At 39.3% G+C, this 20,583-nt stretch overlaps 1 pseudogene; it reads right to left on the reverse strand.

Annotated features, from left to right (window-relative positions):
• Positions 1–953: 953 nt before the first annotated feature.
• On the reverse strand, positions 954–1,070 carry LOC145258377 (5S ribosomal RNA; annotated as a pseudogene).
• Positions 1,071–20,583: the final 19,513 nt, after the last annotated feature.

Raw genomic sequence — 20,583 nt, forward strand, 5'->3', positions numbered from 1 at the left:
AAGCCAATGATCCTGCTATGATGAATACTTTGGAGTGAATAAGATATATAAAAACGCACATCGTCTAGATATGTTTTGTGAAGCGTCTCCCTTAAAGCAGGTTCGCCCCCCCCAAGATGATTGAAGAAACTTCCAGAAGAAGCAATAGCAGAACAGGTATGTCGTTATGTATATGTTGGTATATATTCTGACAAACACACATAAAGACCACTAGATGAGACGAATGACAGGCCGTAAAATAGACATCAAGGATATAAGTACAACAGTCCGTTACACAACGTACATACATACATACATACATGCATGCATACATACATGCATACATGGTCCGTTTATGATAAGAAACAACAGACATTTAGAAGTGCCACGTATACACATTCAAACACATTAAGATGCAAACAGTATACACATATATAGAATCCTCAGCAACGCAAAACGTCACAAGCACAAATACGTCACAGACACATATACGTAAAAAACAAAAAACAAAAAACAAGTACGTCACAAAAACAAATACGTCACAAAGACACGTTAATACACACGTCCGTTTATTTAGTACCTACTTACAATGCCTCCCTACGGGACAGAGTTAGACACCAGGGTCGTTTTTTAACGTGGAGAAAAGGTACAAAAATAATAATTGTCTCAGTCGTGAAGGATTTCTCCTCCACTGAAAGAGAACAAGAAATGGAAGTGCCGCATCTGAAGAACAGATGCCACACTTTGATCTTGGCCAAAAGGCCAAGAACGTTTATTTAGTACTGTATATATAAAAAGTCTTTTTTCAGTCTTGACAGACTATGGATACCCACTGTTAGAGTGCCTGCGCGTCAAATTTTTGTGGTAAGAGTTGAGTAATCTCCAACCACACCTCTCCCGAATCGACATTGTTGAATACCAGTGGCAAGTAAAGGTTCAGGACGACTGGAAACAATGCCGAGATAAGCAGAGAGCACATACAGCGCCTAGAATTCCCAAATGGTTACCCACCTGGTACTAGCCAGGCTCAACGTTGCTTAACTTCCGGGATCTGACGAGAACCGGTGTGTCAACGTGATTATGCCGTATATATATATATATATATATATATATATATATATATATATATATATATATATATAACCCCCCTCACACACACACAACGCAATAATTATACTTTCAAGCCGCCTTTCAAATATAGGAAATATTTCTTACTCTTAAGGCTGGTCTTCAAAGTACAAGTCTATGCATGGTTCAATAACAAAGAGAGTCGCCAATCTGATAGGCCCTGAACTGGCATCTAAGCTTCAGCCTCTGTCCCATCGACGAAACGTTGCATCCCTCTGCCTGTTCTACAAGTGTTTTAATGGTGAATGCTCTGACGAACTACAGACACTTTTGCCCCCACGACGTAAACACCCTCGACAAACCCGACAGGCAGCTAAATCCCACTCCCACACAGTAGAGATCCCTAGATGTAAAAGATCTTTCTACTCCAGTAGTTTCTTCCCCAGAACCGCTAGACTCTGGAATTCCATTCCAGGTCCCTGCTTCCCTAACTGTACTGACATGCAGAAGTTCAAGTGTAACGTGAACTGACATCTTGTTGCCCAAATACCAACATAGTGCCCCAGTAGTTGCTGCCCCTGATAGTAACCCCCTACACCAAAGTGGCAATGTGCCTTGTTTGGGGTGAAAATGTAATAAAAAAAAATGAATGGAGTTTATGTTCGTGCGTCAGGTGCACGCTAACTTCTGTCACGTGTTTGTTTCATAATTAAAAAATGTATTTTTTGCATTAAAAAATTTGGTGGTAGAGGGTTATTTATTTCATCGCCCACTCATTTCACATGAATGAAATGATTATTGTTGGCATTCGTTTCCTCGGTACCTTCTTAGTTAGAAATTTATTTATGGGAAAGACTTTGGATACTTACAGAAGGGACCATGTGAAAGTTGCCAACATACCCAAATGAAAGTGATTCTGGGGAACGACCTGAATTTAAACTTGGAACACACAGGATGTCAATCCGTGTCGTTAACCACTGAGCCATCTCCACCTCCCTCTATTGAAAACTTCATATGTGCGTAGCTGTATGAGAAGCAAATCAATTCATAGAAATCTGCTATGCAGAAAGATGTCAACAGAACTGGTCTGGATTGTTGTGCATCATTCGTCCATTTCATATGAAGCAGATGATTATGGTTGGTATTCGTTTCCCCGGGTATCTTTTTTGTTTGATTTTTTTTTTACATAGGCATCAAGGCCCAGAGGCCACTCGGGGGTAAAGGTTAAAGAGTGTACAGTAGTCAATTGGACAATATAGTAATCGTTAGTAATGGAAATTCGGTAAATTTGTCAACTTAAGTGGAACGGCTCATCAAGAACTTGTTTACGTTGGACTTGAAAACAACCATATTGTAGTCAGCTGGAAAGCAGGTAGTGGAAGGTAGTTTCACAGGCGTACAGTTCTAAGAAAGAAACTTTGTTCATGGAATCTACGTTTAGGTTTAGGCACAGATAAAGAGTGGGGGAAATTATTGATAGCCTTTTCAGCTAGAGGAGTGCTGCTCATGAAAGTTTGGCAAGGTGGGGGACCATAGATTGGGGCTCAGACGAGCACTTGCCATGAAAATAACGATAAAGCAGAGACAGACTCGCAATATCTTTTCTGCGAGAAAGAGGTTGCAGGGAAGAGAAAAAGGCACCCGTTACTAGGCTACGAAGTCTATTTTGAACTCTGTCAAGGCAGGATAAGATTTTTCTAGCTTTCTGCCAGATGTGGCAACAGTATTCCATCCTTGTGTTCTAGAAAGACACTGGGTTCTTATAGAAGGGCTCATATAAAGGTTGCCAACATCCTTAAGTGAAAGTGTTTCGGTAGAACGAACTGAATTCGAACTCATAACCAGGCCAGTGTCAACAGAGAAGTATGTCAGTGTTATTGCCAACTTTGTACATCATATCCAGCTGCACCTGATATACAGAGTTGAACAGTTGCAGCATATCATTGAACGGCGATAAAACAAAGACTGCAAAAGAGAAACCTTCCTACTACTTATCTTATTTATAAATATCAGGTGTGGTGTCATTCGACCCGGTCGTAAAATATACTTGAATATATTTTAATCCGTGTAGATTTCGTATTTATTACTACAGAGCCATTTTTTTTTATTGCATATTATATAAACCTATCTTAGAACACTCCGATGCACATAAAGTATATTGGTGTGAAATTTCATAAAAATCGGCCCAGCCGTTTCGGAGTCCGCAAGAAACTCTCTCTCTCTCTCTCTCTCTCTCTCTCTCTCTCTCTCTCTCACACACACACACACACACACAACACACACACAGAGGATAGTGCATTTTATATATAAGTAGAGAACCTTCCCATATATATCATGTAACTCATATACTGGTCAAGTATTATCTCGTTTTTTATTTTCTTCCTTTGAAGATTGTAACGTTGGGTATGGGGCAGCCAAACCAGCTGCCAACATTGCCTTGCTTTTTATTGAAACCAACCGAGAACTCTTTTTAGTATCCTAGTTGTTCCCTTAAGTGCAATTATCTGGATTTCTCTTTTGCACTTGGTTCACCAGGAATATTAGTTAGGTAGGACTTCAGGTTCTTCTTCATAAGCCCTGTAGCATCTATAATAACTGGTATGATTGATATCTCCCTAAGATTCCAATTTCTTTTCATATCATACATGAGACCTTGATATTTGGTCTGTTTCTCTCTTTCAGCTCTGTTCAGACCTCCATCATTAGGAACACTCACTTCAATCAAGGTTGCAACTCTATCTGACTTATTCCATATAACTATGTCAGGTTTGACAGTAGCATTTTTAAGGTAGGTGGTTATAGGGATTATATACTTGTATGTGTGTGCGTATGAGTGTGTGTGTGTGTGTGTTCATACGTGTATGTGTAACAAGAACAACGTGTTAACACGTAGAAAAGCGCATTCATGTATATACATTGATTTACGTATAAATGAGCTTATGTGTGTGTGTGTTCGCACAGGTGTGTGCATGTGTGTCTTTCTGTGAGTGCGTATGAGTGTGGGTGTTCATACGTGTATGTGTGTGCGTATGAAGGTGTGCGTGTTCGCACGTGTGTATGCTTGTGTGCGTCTGTGTGTGCGCGCGCGCGCGTGTGTGTGTGCGTGCGTACGTGTGAAAAAGGAATTTTTTAGATTATGCAGATAATAAAGAATTGATTTGCACATATATCTAGTTTAGGTCATATGTTTCATAAATCTCTTTTGTGCGTTTGTATGTATGTGTGGCTAAGCATATCTGTCTTGTTGCGCGTGTGTGTGTGTGTGTGTGTGTGCGTGCGCGCGTGTGTGTGTGCGTGCGTGTGTATATGTGTACATGTGTGCGTTCATGTGCGCGTGTGTATGAGCATATGCGTGTGATTGCGTGTACACGTAGCGTTTGTGCAAGTGTGCATAAAATCTAAAATAATATAAAGATCAAAAGAAAAATAAATAATCCGACAACACACACGCTGACGCACACGTACACACGCGCGCGCGCACACACACACACACACACACATGCACCCATGTACACACACGCACCCATACACACACACGCACGGACGGACGTGTGCGCGCACACACACACACACACGCACGCACGCACGCGCGCGCACGCACACACACACACACACACACACACACACACACACACACACACACACACACACACACACACAAAATACCAATCCGTATTGGAGATGCTTAAATTTTCATTCAAATTCCAAAGTTTTACTGTGTCTACGTGGTTAATGACTCGAACTGAAAACCTGGGCGTGTCGAGTTCACATCCAGTTCGCTCCTCTGAAACATTTTCATCCAACCCACATCTAACCTTGTATTTAACCTTTTGGAATTGGGGTAAATAAAATAAAATATGAATACAAATTTTTAAAAAATGAAATATTTAACTTATATAAATTTAGATCGCGCGAGACAAAAATGTGACGCGTTGATCCACTCGTTTAGGTCAGTTATATTGCTTGAATTTGAAAACGTGAGTTTTCAAAACCAGTTAAATATATGGTGCGTTTTTTTTTTTTTAGAGGCGGTGAACTTTAAATTAAAATAAATTACTCCAAATATATTTTTATACAGATATCTGGTATAGTCAAAAAATTAATTTTTTGGCAATTATAATTTAAATACAATTTCAGACATATGCCCCCACCCCTCCAATAATCTAGAGATTCCAATCTTCACAAGCTCTACGCATCAAATTAGGGTATATTTCGGCTATAACGCGTCGAATGTTGTCTTCCAAGTGGTTTGTTGTGTCTGGCTTATCAGCGTAGACATGGAATTTTACATATAAACAAAGTAAATAAGGGGGTTAAATCGCACGAACGAAGTGGCCAGTTGACAGGTCCAGGTCCATTACGTGAACTTGTTCATTTAACAAATTTTTCATTCGGTAAATTGATCATATTTATAATTTGCAAACGCTGTACGGGTAGTTGCCCAATTCATAATTTAAGAAAGTGACGCTGTTAATTTAAAGTTCGCCGCCTCTAAAAAAAGAAAAAAGAAAAAGAAGAGACCCCGTATAAAAAATTGAAGCAAACACTCCTAAATCAGTGATTTTCTACTCGTTATACCATGTCTGTCTGTCTGATTGTCTATCTGTTTGTCTGTCTGCCTCTCTCTCTCTCTCTTTCTCTCTCTCTCTCTCTCTCTCTCTCTCTCTCTCTCTCTCTCTCTCTATATATATATATATATATATATATATATATATATATATATATATATATATATATATATCAATTTGCTGATGAGGAGACCTTGCTTACCAAAAAACTATATATAATTATTCTACATAACTTGATGTATACCACAATAAAAAGCATTGTTTTCCGAAAGAATCGTACAGATAATTGATTTTGTTGTTGTTCCTTCTTATGAAACTGATTTTTGATTTAATTAAAATTTGATTTTTAAATTTTAAATTATAAATCACATTACTTAATATTGAATTAGCTCTAGGACATTTAACTATCGAGCTTATTATATATCTAAATTACAACGAGCTCTTTCTATTTCCTGTATTTTAATAAAACTAGTAATTTCACTGTTACATTAAAATACACTCAGCTCTTTAGACTATTGTTCTAATCTCCTTTATATATATATATATATATATATATATATATATATATATATATATACATATAATACACATATATATATACATATACATACACACACACACACACATACATATATATATATTTATTTCCTTTTGATGGATTGATTGTTGCTATTTCTTCTGATGAGTTAAGGGCAAAATAGATTCAGTAATTGATATAATAATTAAGTGATTGATTTTGTGCTACGAAACAGATACTGTCAAGAATTGTAAATGTCCACTGAATTAAAGGAATAAATTATAAGATGGTCAACATCATGAACTTTGAAATATAGTCTTTTTTCATTTATTCCCCATATATATATATATATATATATATATATATATATATATATATATATATATATATATATGAAAAAAATGGACTCTTCTGTCAATTTCGTCGTACAGACGATTTATTTATAGTGGCGAAGGCCTTGTGTAGAATCACTTTTTTGTGGTATTACTGCTAATTTTTGTCAGTACAGATGACATTTTTTTGAAAAGTAATAAATAACAAACTGAGAAAACTTGATATTTGGAACTTAGACAATTATTATACTATATATATATATATATATATATATATATACACTAGCAAAAGTACCCATCGTTGACTGGGTTCAAAAACAGCCTACAGAAAATGGACTCTGATTTATGAAAGTATGATATGTTATGAAAAGGAAGGGGTGTAAAGAGATAGCTTCGAATTTGGGGGTATCAAAACCAAAGCAAAATATGATGAAAGTAAAAATAAAATAGATAAACCCCATAATTTATTATACCATACCTGTTCACACTGAAACACTTATCACAATATTCTGTGGATCTATATTAAGAAACCTTGTTAAACTTTGTGACATATTTCCATTCTATGGAGGTCAGATGCGAACGAACAGCCCATAATTTTATTATACCATATTTCTTCAAACTGAAACATAATTATCAAAGTATACTTACGCAGATAGATATGAAAAGTCTTTATTAAAGTTTGTGCCTATTTCCATTCTATGGAGGCCAGGCGCGAACGCAGACCCCACAATTTTATTATATCATCCCTATTTAAGTTAAAACATACTTATCAAAGTATTATTATGTACATCTATATCAAAAACACTTGTAAACGTTTTATTTTTAATTTTTAAATTGTTTATTTCCATACTTTGTGAACCAGGCTCGTACGCAGACCCCACAATTTTAATGAATCATCATTATGCCAGATCAAACATACCCATTCTTGTGTTTCGATACATCTTCTATCATTATATGTGATCAGTTTTCTATAATAGTCAACCATATAGGAGCCTATTCGTGACCAGACACAACCACAGACGTTCAGCTTTATATTATTCTAGTAAAAGTAATCGTCTTTGACTGGGTTCAAAAACAGCCTACAGAAAATGAACTCTGATTTATGAAAGTATGATAGGTTATGAAAAGGAAGGGTTGTAAAGAGATAGCTTCGAATTTGGGGGTATCAAAACCAAAGCAAAATATGATGAAAGTAAGAATAAAAAAGATAAACCCCATAATTTATCATACCATACCTGTTCACACTGAAACACTTATCACAATATTCTGTGGATCTATATTAAAAAACCTTGTTAAACTTTGTGACATATTTCCATTCTGTGAAGGTCAGGCGCGAACGAACACCCCGTAATTTTATTATACCATATTTCTTCAAACTGAAACATAATTATCGAAGTATACTTACGCAGATAGATATGAAAAGTCTTTATTAAAGTTTGTGCCTATTTCCATTCTGTGGAGGCCAGGCGCGAACGCAGACTCCACAATTTTATTATACCATCCCTATTTAAGTGAAACATACTTATCAAAGTATTCTTATGTACATCTATATTTAAAAACCTTGTAAACGTTTTTTTTTTTTTTTTTTTTATTTCCATACTTTTGGGACCAGGCACGGATGCAGACTCTACAATTTTTATGAACCACCGTTCTGCCAGATCAAACATACCCATTCCTGATCCTCGATACATCTTCTATCATTATATGTAATCAGTTTTTTAAAATAGTCAACCATATAGGAGTCTTTTCGTGACCACACACACACACACACACACACACACACACACACACACACACACACACACACACACACACACACAGGCGTTCAGCTTTATATTATACGTATATATCGAATGTTTAACCAAATAATAATTTTTTTATAATCAAACAATTGTCAATGCTTTCTTAATATTTAGTGTTTTGAAAGTGATTCAGTTTTTCAACCGAATAGTGACCTTGACCTTTTACGAGAAAAAAAAAATCTATAGGGTCCCGACAATATTTATTCGACTTTCCGAGTACCATAGAGTGACGAAATTCCTTCAATAGAATACCATAAACATATAAAGACAATACCTGTAATAAAAATGGAAAAAAATCGATTAGGTAAGGAAAATATTTAATTTTCATCATTTTTTATAAAACACACACGACATTATTTTTCGGACATCGTTGAAAAACTGTTAATAGTCTTTATTATCACCTTTCTTCTCAATAACTTTTACCAATCTCTCTTTATAATGATCAAACATATGCACAATAACATCTCTACGTGTTTCTATTAGTTTTTCTTTTTTTGTTTTTTTTTTGGCATCTAGTATTCGTTCCCAATAGTTGAGCCTCTTTCCTTATTTCAGTTCCATCATGGACAAGTTGCGCAAGCATTTCTCAAATATTTTCTATTAAATTTAGATCTTTTTTTTTTTTTTTTTTTTGCAGGCCATTCCAAAGTAGTCATATTCACTTAAGCCATCCATTCTTTCATGAGTTTTGACACATGGATGCTGCAATTGTCTTGTTGTAGAACGAAATCATTCCCCATCTCTCTTCTCACCCTTGATAGAACTTTCTCTTGCAGCAACTGTTTGTAGCTTTGGCTGTTCGCCGTCCTTTCAGCCACTCCAACCATATATTTCCATTAGCAAAAATCATACCCCAAACCATAACTCCCCCTCCCCCCATCTGTTGTTTGTTCAGTACAACAGGCTCACCCCTTCTCGACTAAATACACCATCCATCGGGCTCATCAAACTTGAAACGCTTCTCATTAGTAAATATAACCTTCTTAAAGTCAACATGCTTTGTTAACCACCTTTTAGAACACTTTAGTCTTGCTCCTTTGTGTTCCTTTGTTAGTGTAATTTTTTCTTAGTCTTTGCATACTTCAAACCAATCCTATGCAGCATTCTTTGTACTGTTCAGACATTTATATCCAATTCACATTTCTCCTTCACTTTTCTTGCTATAACTTTTTCTCCAGATGTCAACAACCATGTCACAGTCCTCTTCATTCTACTTTCAGTCCTCTTGCCAATTGATCTTTTCCGTCCTCTCTTTTTATTCCACTCAGAGTTTGTCTTCAGCATGTATTCGACCGTTGAGTTCGACAGCTTCAAATCCATGGCGATCCTTCTGATGCTTCTTCCGTGCTAAGCAAACGACTTCTTTTGAATGTATTTTACCTCATTAAACTTAATTGTTTTGCCAGTAGAATAGAACAGATAATTGATTCTAATGATGACAGCTAAGTGTACACGCAGAAAATGTGCATACAGCAACATATACATGAACATAGCTCTTAATAAAATAGGATTTTTTGTCATGTCCGAAAAATAGTGTCACGCAAGTTTTCGCAAAAATCACAAAAAACTAAAATTGTCCAAGCCAAACTAAAAAAAAAAACGATTACACTAGTAGTGGATTTTCATTCCTCAACTACGTACTTACAACCTCAAAAGTTTTTGGCACTAGTAACCACTTTGAAGTACTTTTTTCAAAGTGTCCGAAAAATATTGTCGGGCCCCTGTACAAGCAACGATCAGCGATCAGACGACTAACCTCGGAGACGTCCTGGGAAGCGAAAATACTGTTTATTACCTCCGAAAAACTGTCGATATGCAAACTGTGTTGCCACACCGACTCGAAACTAAATCTGACAGTATATGTTTGGTTCCATCGTACAGTAGATTGCCTGAATACAGTTAAAGCATCCGAGACTAGACGATGTTACATTTGTGATCCTGCAGTTGGGGATTCCATTTAACTTGCAAATTCATGGTGACTGCAAGCAATAGTCTGCAGAAGGTAAGGGTTACGGTTTTGTTTTCCCGCCTGTTTTAAGTGACCTATGTCGAACTTAAGAACAGTTAAGGAATTTTACCCACCTCCTAATGGAGTCACGTTGGTACTTTGTCTGCATTCCATTCTCCTTGCGACATTCTTTACGTTAACTCATTACGTCCTGGTACTTTTGCCCAGGATTGAACTTAGAACCTCAAGATAACCTGCATACATTAACTGACATTCTAGTTATGAATACGTCTTCACTAGTGAAACCTGTGGAAATTCCACAGCAAACTCTTTCACATGTAATATATTGATGTTGACATTCTCTGGATGTTCAACCTAAATGAAGACGTTCTGCTATCATTGTAGCTCTTTTGTTAAAACTGCAAAAGTATTTAACTAAGCTAGCAAGGACGCCCGGCGTAGTCCGCTCGTAAAATATGCTTAAATCTGATATTTTAATTCATGCAGATTTCGTATATATTATTATAGTCAATTTTCTATCGATTCTTATCTATAAATATAAAAGCGAAAATGTATGTATGTATGTATGTATGTATGTATGTATGTATGTATGTATGTATGTATGTGTGTTCGCTTTTTCTGTATGTCTACAAAAGGCTTTTTTCAGAGAAGCGGTCAGTCGCTTCACAACTTTTTAAAACTTTTTATATCACATATAAATCGTAATATTTCACAGTTAACAACGAAGCTCGCCTGTCTATTTAATTTGCTCGATTTCGGGAAGATAAATATTCAACATTTGTCGCTCGCCGCATGTGGGTTAGTCTTATTTCTATAACATCTTGGGAAAAAAAAAAAAAAAAAAACATTTTTTAAAAAAGCGTTCCGCAGTAAAATGAATACTATCCCGCAGTCAAACTTGACCTCATTAACTCATTAAAACGGGCACCTGCCAAATCCAAGTAATTAAATAAATTCAAACGTGTTTCCGTTAGCATCTCGTGATGGGGCAATCGTTAACGTCGCACTTTTTTTTCTTTTTTTTTTTTTTTCACACTTTAATTTACAACTTTGCCTCAACGGTTCAGGTTCGATCCTCATACTTACTTTTTTACCCCCCCCCCACCTCTGGAGTTTCCACACACACCTCCAAACACCCAGGCAACGCCGGGTACCCCTCGCTAGTATATTATAAAGTTGTAATTTCAATATACTTGAGTTCCTTCAGCTATAATCGAAACTTTAATAAAGAATTCTTGGTAAAAGATAAGAAATGGAATGCCATAACAATTAAACGACAGTCACTCGGAAGAAAAAAGATGTAAGCGTGACACACAAAAGAACACACACGTTATCGTATTAATATATAGATATCGACATATGAAAAGTATTGTTTACATAATTGTGGAAGTAATTGAATATGTATTTACATGTGTATATGAATCTGACAAAAATGAGAGTAGGCAAAAGTATTTGCGTTTTATTATATGGGTGTGTCTTATAGGTGTGTACTTAGGTAGTTTGTGTGAGCCTTATGCCAGAATGTTTCTGTAAAGTCTCGGTTCTACACCCATCTATCCTCTAACCTCCTTCCCTTCATCATCCTTCTCCTTCCCAATTCTTCTTACCAAAATCTCAATCCAAGACAACCTCAGAATGTGGTAATCACAATAAAGCCCAGAAACGCCAACCAGATGGCCAAGTTGGAAATCGCTTGGGCACCTTTTTATTTTGTAAGATCAAAAAGCAGAGAGAGAGAGAGAGAGAGAGAGAGAGAGAGGGGGGGGGTAAACTTACTTATATCAGCGGCTGAGAACAAACTGTGCCGTAAAAATGGAACGCGTTTCCCATTATACGCCATTACTCTCTTTGCTTGCCTGTCTGTAAATTGTTTCTACGATTTCCTTTCGTGTTTTGTTTCTTTTTTATTATTATTTTTATTTTATTTTATTTTATTTATTTATTTTATTTTTTATTTATTTATTTTTTATTTTTTTGTCATTAACAAAATAAATTAACTGCTGCTCAGCAGTGCTGCTGCTGTAGAAATATTTACGCTGACGAATCTACGCAAACTAAAAAACAGGTATAAACATTTGCCAGTTCACCTTCTGCGATGCCTGATGGAGGTCTACACATGCGACATCGGATGCAGATGAAAAATAAAATAAAAACTAGGAGGAGAATACTGGCTGAAGCATTGGTTCGTGAATTTTTTTATTTTATGACATAAATGCGGTGCCTCATGATGCAGAATTCGACACTGCTTCCAACAAACTACGCTGAAAGACACCCAAAGTCAAATCTTCACCAAAGAAAGTAGTTATCTAGAGAGAGGAATTGTGGCATAGACATGGACACTGAATCTGCACGAAATTTCGAACGGAAACCTTTATTTACTTCACGGGGGTAGTTTGCTCTCGTTTCGTCAGCCGTGACTGGATAGAGATCCTGAGTAATTCAGAATTGTATTTTTAAGTCGCCCAGACTGAAGATTGAACCTTCAACCTTTCAAGAGAATATCACTTTTTACAACTGAATTTTCCAAGTGTTCTAACCACTGCACGCACCACGGATCCATGCAGATTCTTGAATTCGACAGAAATATTCCCGAGTTCGACAAGATACACCAGAAAAAGGTCGGAGGTTACATCGACCGAAACGTGTGTGAAAATTACACTCAAGATGAGAACAGTAACCCGAAAAATTATAATAATACGAGAAACCCTTTCGTTTTTTTTTTTTTGTTTTTTTTTTAAAGGAAGTTTTGTTGTTTATTCTGTGTTTTGTGTTCAACTATCACTTATTTTATTAGGGGTGCTAATAAGCAATCCCCTAAAAAGGTCTATTCACATCAATTTTTTCTAAAGAACAAAGGTGCCAAGGAAACCTCAACGTTCCTCAAATCAGCTATTTACTGTATCGTCTTTCTATCAGAATATGTTAAGGTCTGTTTCCTACGGTTGGGATAAGCTTCGATCAGCGGTTGATTGAAGACAAAAGAATGAAATACCAAAAAAAGAATCTCGCTAAATTAACCTCCTTTCAGAAAAAAAAAACTACAAAGAAACGAAGAAAACCAAGAAAACTTTAAAGTTCCTCAACTCAGAATTAACATTACGCATTTTCTCCTTAAATTAGAGCCACAAAAAAAACGTACTTGTAGAGTTTAATCAAGACATTAAAAGTGAAAATATCGTTTAAAAAAGTTATATTGTACGTATCCATTATGGAATGAAGTTCTCTGAAAAAAAATTTCACTTAATTTGATCAAGTAGTTTTGTTTTTTGTTTTTTTTTTTACAGCGAAAAAACAATTTGTTATGATACCAACCAAAAAGAAGAAAAGCTAGTATTTAAGAAGGGAAGGGGGTGTCGGCGTGTACTAAAAATCCAAACATGGCTGCCTCTAGTGCGAGTGCGCTGCCATAAAAACGTGTTTTTCCGCTGTAAAAAAAAAAAAAAATTACTCGATCAAATAAAGTGATATTTTCAGAGAACTTCAGTCCAAAACGGATACGTACAATATAACTTTTTTTTCGATATTTTCATTTTTTAAATGTCTTGATTAAACTATACAAGTACCAAAAAACAACAAAAAAAAAAACGAAATAGTTGAACGCATCAAATTTTGTTATCGAAAATGATGTTTTTTGAGAAACATACTTTTGAATAAATCACAGAATAATATAACTTCAAGACGCGGAATTTGTCACTGCGTCCAAAAAACGATGCCGGGAGATCCTCAAGGGAAATTGTCAGCAAATAAACAAGCGACCCATAGAGAGGAATCGGTTAACAACAGAAGAAAAGAAGGTAAAAAAGATTAAGAAGGAAGTCTTTCCAAATCAAATCACGTCTGACGAAACCAAATTCAAAAGAAAAAGTTCCTCGAATCATAATCAGCAAACAGCAGATTCTCCAAATTGTATTTTCGTACTCAATCAATCGAAAAAGAAAGAATTGGCACCTCGCTTGATGCAACCAATTTTGTAATCGAAAATGATAGTTTTGTTTGATTTTTTTTTCTTTTTTTGAAAATAGCTTCAATAGAATATGAGGTGTCTTCAATGAGTTTCAGGACTTTAAAATTGTCGTAGACTCTTGAAAATTCAGTATGTTATTGCTACACATCTTATGAGATGAGTGATCAATTTTTATGGTTTCAGGTTTACATCAGGAATTGGAATACACCCTACTCGTCACAGCTGATTAATTTCAAAAATTAGTGGGGCAGATTACTTAAACAATCTTTCACTTGGTGCTACACGCACCAAAATTGAAAATTTTCAGGTTTGCTTCTGCAGCCATTTTGAAAACTGGCAGCCATCTTGAATTTTCTTATGGCTAACGTTCTTTTCTTAAAATGTATGTTCCGACGTCATTTGTGCCAATTGTGTTGCTTGTATCACTAAGTGAAAGATTCTTATGGAATACTAGCAGGGGTGCCCGGCGTTGCTCGGGTGTTTGGAGGTGTATGCTGTGCAAAAAAAGCAAAAAAAACAAAAAAAAAATGGTTAATTTTTTAAAACTTTGACCCCTATTATGACCCCTTAAAATTTATTGTTTCGGGCTCAAATCACTTTATTAAGTTAGATCCATGTTCAAGGAACCTATATCTAAAATTTCAAGTGTCTAGACCCAAAATTGTCGGAGGAGTTTGGTAGAGTTCTTAAAGGTCAAATCGTTAAAATTTGACCCCTTAACAGCCAAATTTCTGGCTGACACCCGTCACATCGATTTTCCTAAATCTCAGTACCCGGTATTTCAAATTTCGAGTCTATAGACTAAAAATTGACAGAGTTATTGCGTAGGGAAATGTACACAGACAGACAGACACACAGACACACAGACAGACAGACAGACAGATAGACAGACACGTTCACTTTTATAGATATATAGATTGAGATAACCTGCCCCACTAAATGCAATCTGGACGTGAGGACACTTTAGAAGAATGACATGCAATAAAATTCTGTTTTAAAATTGGAAAAAATGCCACAAAGGATCACCACACGCTTCAGTTTATTCAAGTACAGTTTGGTGTTGACTTTCGACTTCGAATATGTGAGATGGCATGATGTGGGCCTCACTTGAAACCACACCAAAGACCATAACTGTGGTTAGAAACTACATTGAGCGGTGCTCTCAAGCGTTGAACCGTCCAGATTTGCATTTTGAGAGTGCTAGCAATGGTCTTGCTATCATAATATCAATCGGTACAGAGCATGAGTTCTACAGCGGCGCATCTCTGATCTCGCTCATTGAACATTGTGTCACTTTCAGATGTGATAGAAAGCTCCGACCACTCTTAGGAGTTGTACGCAACTGGCCAACTACTAGATGGTGTGCAATAAAAAAAGAAAATCGGTGTTCATCAAACGGAAATGGAATCATGTGTTTTCTAATGCGACAATTTTAGCGTTCCACACTATATATAAGGGAAATAGTTAAAGTCGATGAAGACTCTGAAGGTAGGAAGGTTGGAGAACAGGAAATGTTATGCCTGAACAGCAGTGAAGATAGATAGACAGGACTGGGGGAAACAGTATAGCTGGAAAGGCTGGAGGTGTGGAAACTGGATGCTGGGCAGCATGGGATGATGTCACACAGAGATTTATGTGGCTATACCTGAGGTGTGATGCAACGTCTTAGGTAGGTTCATTCCACATGGACGTCGCCAAGGGATGGATCGACAGGAACAGTGATTGCAGGAAAGGCTGGAAATGAAGAAGCTGGATTCTAGATCTGGGCATCGATGGTCACTGGGACAAAGAGCCAGGCATTAGAAAATAGGGCCGGACGTTGATGGGCACAGAAACAGAGAGCCGGGCATCAACAGACCCTGGAACAGCGAGCCGACAGGAACCGCTGGGAGAAGCTAGAGCAATAGCTGCTATAAGGAGCTAGGAGAGGAATATTGTGCGGTATTTATTTGCTTCCCCACTGACCAAATTAGGCACAAGGCCGTTTTTTAATGTGGAGAGATTGGGGAAAAGGGGACCAGCTCCCCGGAGAGCAGGGGAGCTGGATAGTGACAATTGGTATGAAGGGTTTCCCCTACATTGACCAATAACTGATTGCTACAAGAGCAATGGTCTTATATGTGCGGTTGCCCACACATATGGTCTTTGATTGCAGCATCTGCCAGAACAGATACTACACTTTGGGATTTATTTGCTTCCCCACTGAGCAAATCAGGCACAAGGCCGTTTTTTAATGTGGAGATAGGGGGAGGGGGGAGGGAAAGGGGGGACCAGCTCCCGAGAGGTGGGAAATGGGAGCTGGATTAGTAACTGTTGGTATGAAGGGTTGCCCCTTCAGTGACCAAGGTCAGATATGTGGGGTTACACCCACATATGGTCTTTGCTAGTCATAGCTAGTCATAGCTTGCAGTATCTGCCGGAACAGATGGTATTTATTTGCTCCCCCACCGAGCAAATTAGGCACAAGGCCGATTTTTAATGTGAGGAATGAAGGGAGGGGGAAGGGAAAAAGGGGACCAGCTCCCGAGAGGTGGGAAATGGGAGCTGGTTAATGGTCAGGCATGTGGGGTTGCCCCCACATCTGGTCTTTGCTAGTCATAGCTAGTCATAGCTTGCAGTATCTGCCGGAACAGATGGTGTTTATTTGCTCCCCCACTGAGCAAATTAGGCACAAGGCCGTTTTTAATGTGAGGTAAAAACCAGCTCCCCTAAAAGGGGTCACTCTGGTTACCAAAAATAATAATTGTCCCAGTATAGAGGGTTTCCCCTCCATTGACTGGTACAAATTATCTTAAGTGTAGTATCTGCCGGAACAGATGGTATTTATTTGCTCCCCCACCGAGCAAATTAGGCACAAGGCCAATTTTTAATGTGAGGAGTGAAGGGAGGGGGAATGGAAAAAGGGGACCAGCTCCCGAGAGGTGGGAAATGGGAGCTGGTTAAAGGTCAGGCATGTGGGGGCAACCCCACATCTGGTCTTTGCTAGTCATAGCTAGTCATAGCTAGTCATAGCTTGCAGTATCTGCCGGAACAGATACTACACTTTGATCTTGTTTATATATTTTATTGAGAAAGAAAAAATTGAACATAAAAAACGTACAAAAAATTCAATTCAACAAAATTAGGCACAAGGCCCTACAAGAAATTGGGAGGGGGAGGGTACAGGGTCTTTTTGACTACGTAACAGATGAGACTTTGAAGTCTTACTCTTGACTGGCAACATTTACCAAAATACCTCAATCACTCTGTGGATCCTAATCTAACTAATAACCCCAGCGTTCAATGTAAAATTTAACTATGTACAATTTGTATATTCATTTCTGTATGTTGTGTGTGCATTTTTTTTTTTTTTTTTTTTTTTTTTTTTTTTTGTGTGTGTGTGTATGTGTGAGAAAATAAAGTTCGATTTCATTAGAAAGAGTTCTTGAATTAATTGGCATAAAATGTTCGTGGAGTGGGAAAAAAAAAAAAAAAACTAATGAAAATGTTCATTTCAAAAATAAGGAAAATCTACTAATGTGTTGTTAGTAAGACCCCCCCTGTACTATTCTATGTGGCTAGATCCCCCACTGTTTTCCGGGGAACCGAAAACAAGCAGAGCATCCCTAATGGGGTTTGGGGAAGTCGCCTTAATGGAGGTGGGAGAAAATAAAGCAACGGATGGAGGGGGTAGGAAGGTGACCTCTGAGTAGGGGGATGATCGGGGGCATCAGAAAATAAAGATGAGGAGCAGGGGGGGTTGGGCAGACTCAGAGGTTCTCTAATACCAAAAAATAAAATCAGGAACAGGATCTCATTTGTACCACCAGTCAAGAGTTACTTTACTGAACTTATAATGCTAACCTAGGCGGGATGGGTTCCGTAGGACCCAGCACCGCCCATGCCATGCCTAAGGAGGGAACACGTATTGAAACTTGGCTCCTCGACGGATGCACAAACTAGTGCTGTGCACCCACCTCTTGTCAAATTCCACTCTAGGCAACCTCTTCCAATCGCATCTGATCTTTACTTTAAGCAAATGTTTAAAGTAAACGATCAGATCCCGATCAGGAACAGATGTCCCTTCGTGGACCAACTTGAGGCGCGCGATCCAAATGGTCATGCGCGCTACTGCTAGGATCGCCAGGAAAACCAAACTTTCCTCCCTGGGGAACGGCGGCTCCATGTTGTACACAAACGTTCCTACGTCGAGATCGAGCAGACACTCGGCATCGATGCGAGCTGTTACCCCCTCGACGTACCTTAATAGGGGCTGTATCCGGCTGCAACTAAAAAATGCGTGCTCGATTGTTTCGGGCTCGCGTTCGTCACAGCACGGACAGAAGCGGCTGGTATGTTCTTTATACCGGAAAAGTACGTCGAAGAGGGGCAGCGCATTTCGGACCAGTCGCCAAGTCAGGGAGAATTCCGAGTTATTCAGAATCTCCCGTCCCGGCGCCCAACGCCATTGAGAACGGACAACCTCCATCGACCATCCCATCCGCCTACAAAGTGGATCCTTCGCGGTCCCCTCCACTAAATCCCGATACAGTTTCTTCCTTGGCTGATCGAGGACATTGGTCCCCGGCAAAGCTCTAAGAGCGGTTCGGCATTCGGAGAAGAACTTGGACTCCCCCTTCGGTCTACGACGACCTTCTACCGAAGGGTTGGGTTTGAGGTTGGGAAACGAGTTCTCAACCACAGGGACCCAAGGAGCGTCTCCTTCAAGCGAACGACCCAGGAAAGCCAATCTCTCGGCGTTTCTATGACACAAGAGACTGGGCTGACCCAGGCCTCCCTCGCTCGGATTTTGAACACAGACCTCTCTGCAGACATAATGCTTACCCTCGTTCCACAAAAGTGAATCGAGGCGCCCTTGTAAGCGGGTTAGTCGTTCTGCAGGGAGAGGAAGTACAGACAAACGGTAAAGGATGAGCGGAAAGACGTATGTAGCACACGCCTCCGCCCGACCCTTCAAGGACAATTTCCTTCCAATCCAAGTCTTTACTGACGATTTGACCTTAGACTGTACTTCCGACCAATTCTTTTCCAGCTGAAGTCCCGGTCCAAACCAGACACCGAGAATGCGGACCGGTCCATCGGTCCAGCTGAAAATACCTGGAAGCGAGTTTACCCCGGTCCAGGCCCCCAACCGCAGGCCAACAGACTTGCTACGGTTGAAGATGGCCCCTGTTACTTCTTCGTATCGAGCGAGCGCCTCGACCACCGCTTGAACGTCCGTGAGGCAAGACACGAACACGGTGACGTCATCGGCGAACGCGGAAACCCTGGCTCGTGTGCCTCCAGGGAGAGCTATTCCGCGCAGGACTGGTGTAGCCGCCTCGTCCCTTAACTTGCGAAGGAGGGGTTCCAACGCCAGGACATACAACAGAGGCGACAGCGGACAACCCTGTCGCACCGACCGAGAGACAGCGAATGACTCCGACAGCTTACCGTTGATCTGCACCGCTACCGTCGGCCTGTCATACAGAACAAAGATCCACTTGCGGAAGTCCGGATTAAATCCGGCGGCCTCTAGCACAGATCCTAGGAACCGATGGTCGACCCTATCGAATGCCTTGGACTGATCCAAACTGATCAGCGCGGCTTCGGCGTCGTCTTCTGTCCCCTCTATGATCGAGCGTATCAAGTGCAAATTGTCTTGAATCGATCTCCCCTTCACAGCATAAGTCTGGTCCGGTTCGATCAAGTCAGACAAGATCTTTGCCAAAATCTTTAACTCTGTGTTTAGCAGAGTCAAGGGCCTAAAATCATCAAAGTTTTCCCTCCCACCATGCCGTTGACCTTTCCTCAGCAATGTGATCACACCTTTGGTCACCTGTCCAGGGATGGAACCCTGGGCAAACCAATGGTTGAACATATCCTTCAGAATAGGGACCAACATGGGCGACAGCCTCAAGTAAAACTCGTAGGGTAGACCATCAAGCCCCGGGGATTTGTTATAGCCGACCTGCTTCAACGCAGTAATGACCTCATGTTCAGTAATAAGACCATCACAGCTAGCCGCCCGAGCCGCCGTGAGGCGGGGCGAGTCAGCCAAATAGCTGCCAAACTCATCAACCCTGAGTCCGGGTAGTTGGGTGAAGCGCACCGATAGATGCTCCCGAAACCCCTCGCAGATCTCCCGAGTCGATACTAAGGGGTGTCCTTCCAGGTTATGTACTTTACGAATGTACCCATCCGAACCGCGCCTTAAAGCAGCCTTACGCTCAACAGCGTTAACATTCACAGCCTCGTTAGAAACTTTCTTTAACCTAGCCCTAACTACTTGACCTTCATACCGCTCGCTAGCCAAGCGGTTGAGATCTTGTTTAGCTAGTGCTAACTCTAGGGGGTCTCCCCCCTCCACCGCCCGGGTCAGCTTATCCTCTAAACGCTTCTTTG

This window comes from Euprymna scolopes, chromosome 33 (genome assembly GCF_053919585.1).
Source record: "Euprymna scolopes isolate OS-2025 chromosome 33, ASM5391958v1, whole genome shotgun sequence".
Classification (NCBI taxonomy): Eukaryota; Metazoa; Mollusca; class Cephalopoda; order Sepiida; family Sepiolidae; genus Euprymna; species Euprymna scolopes.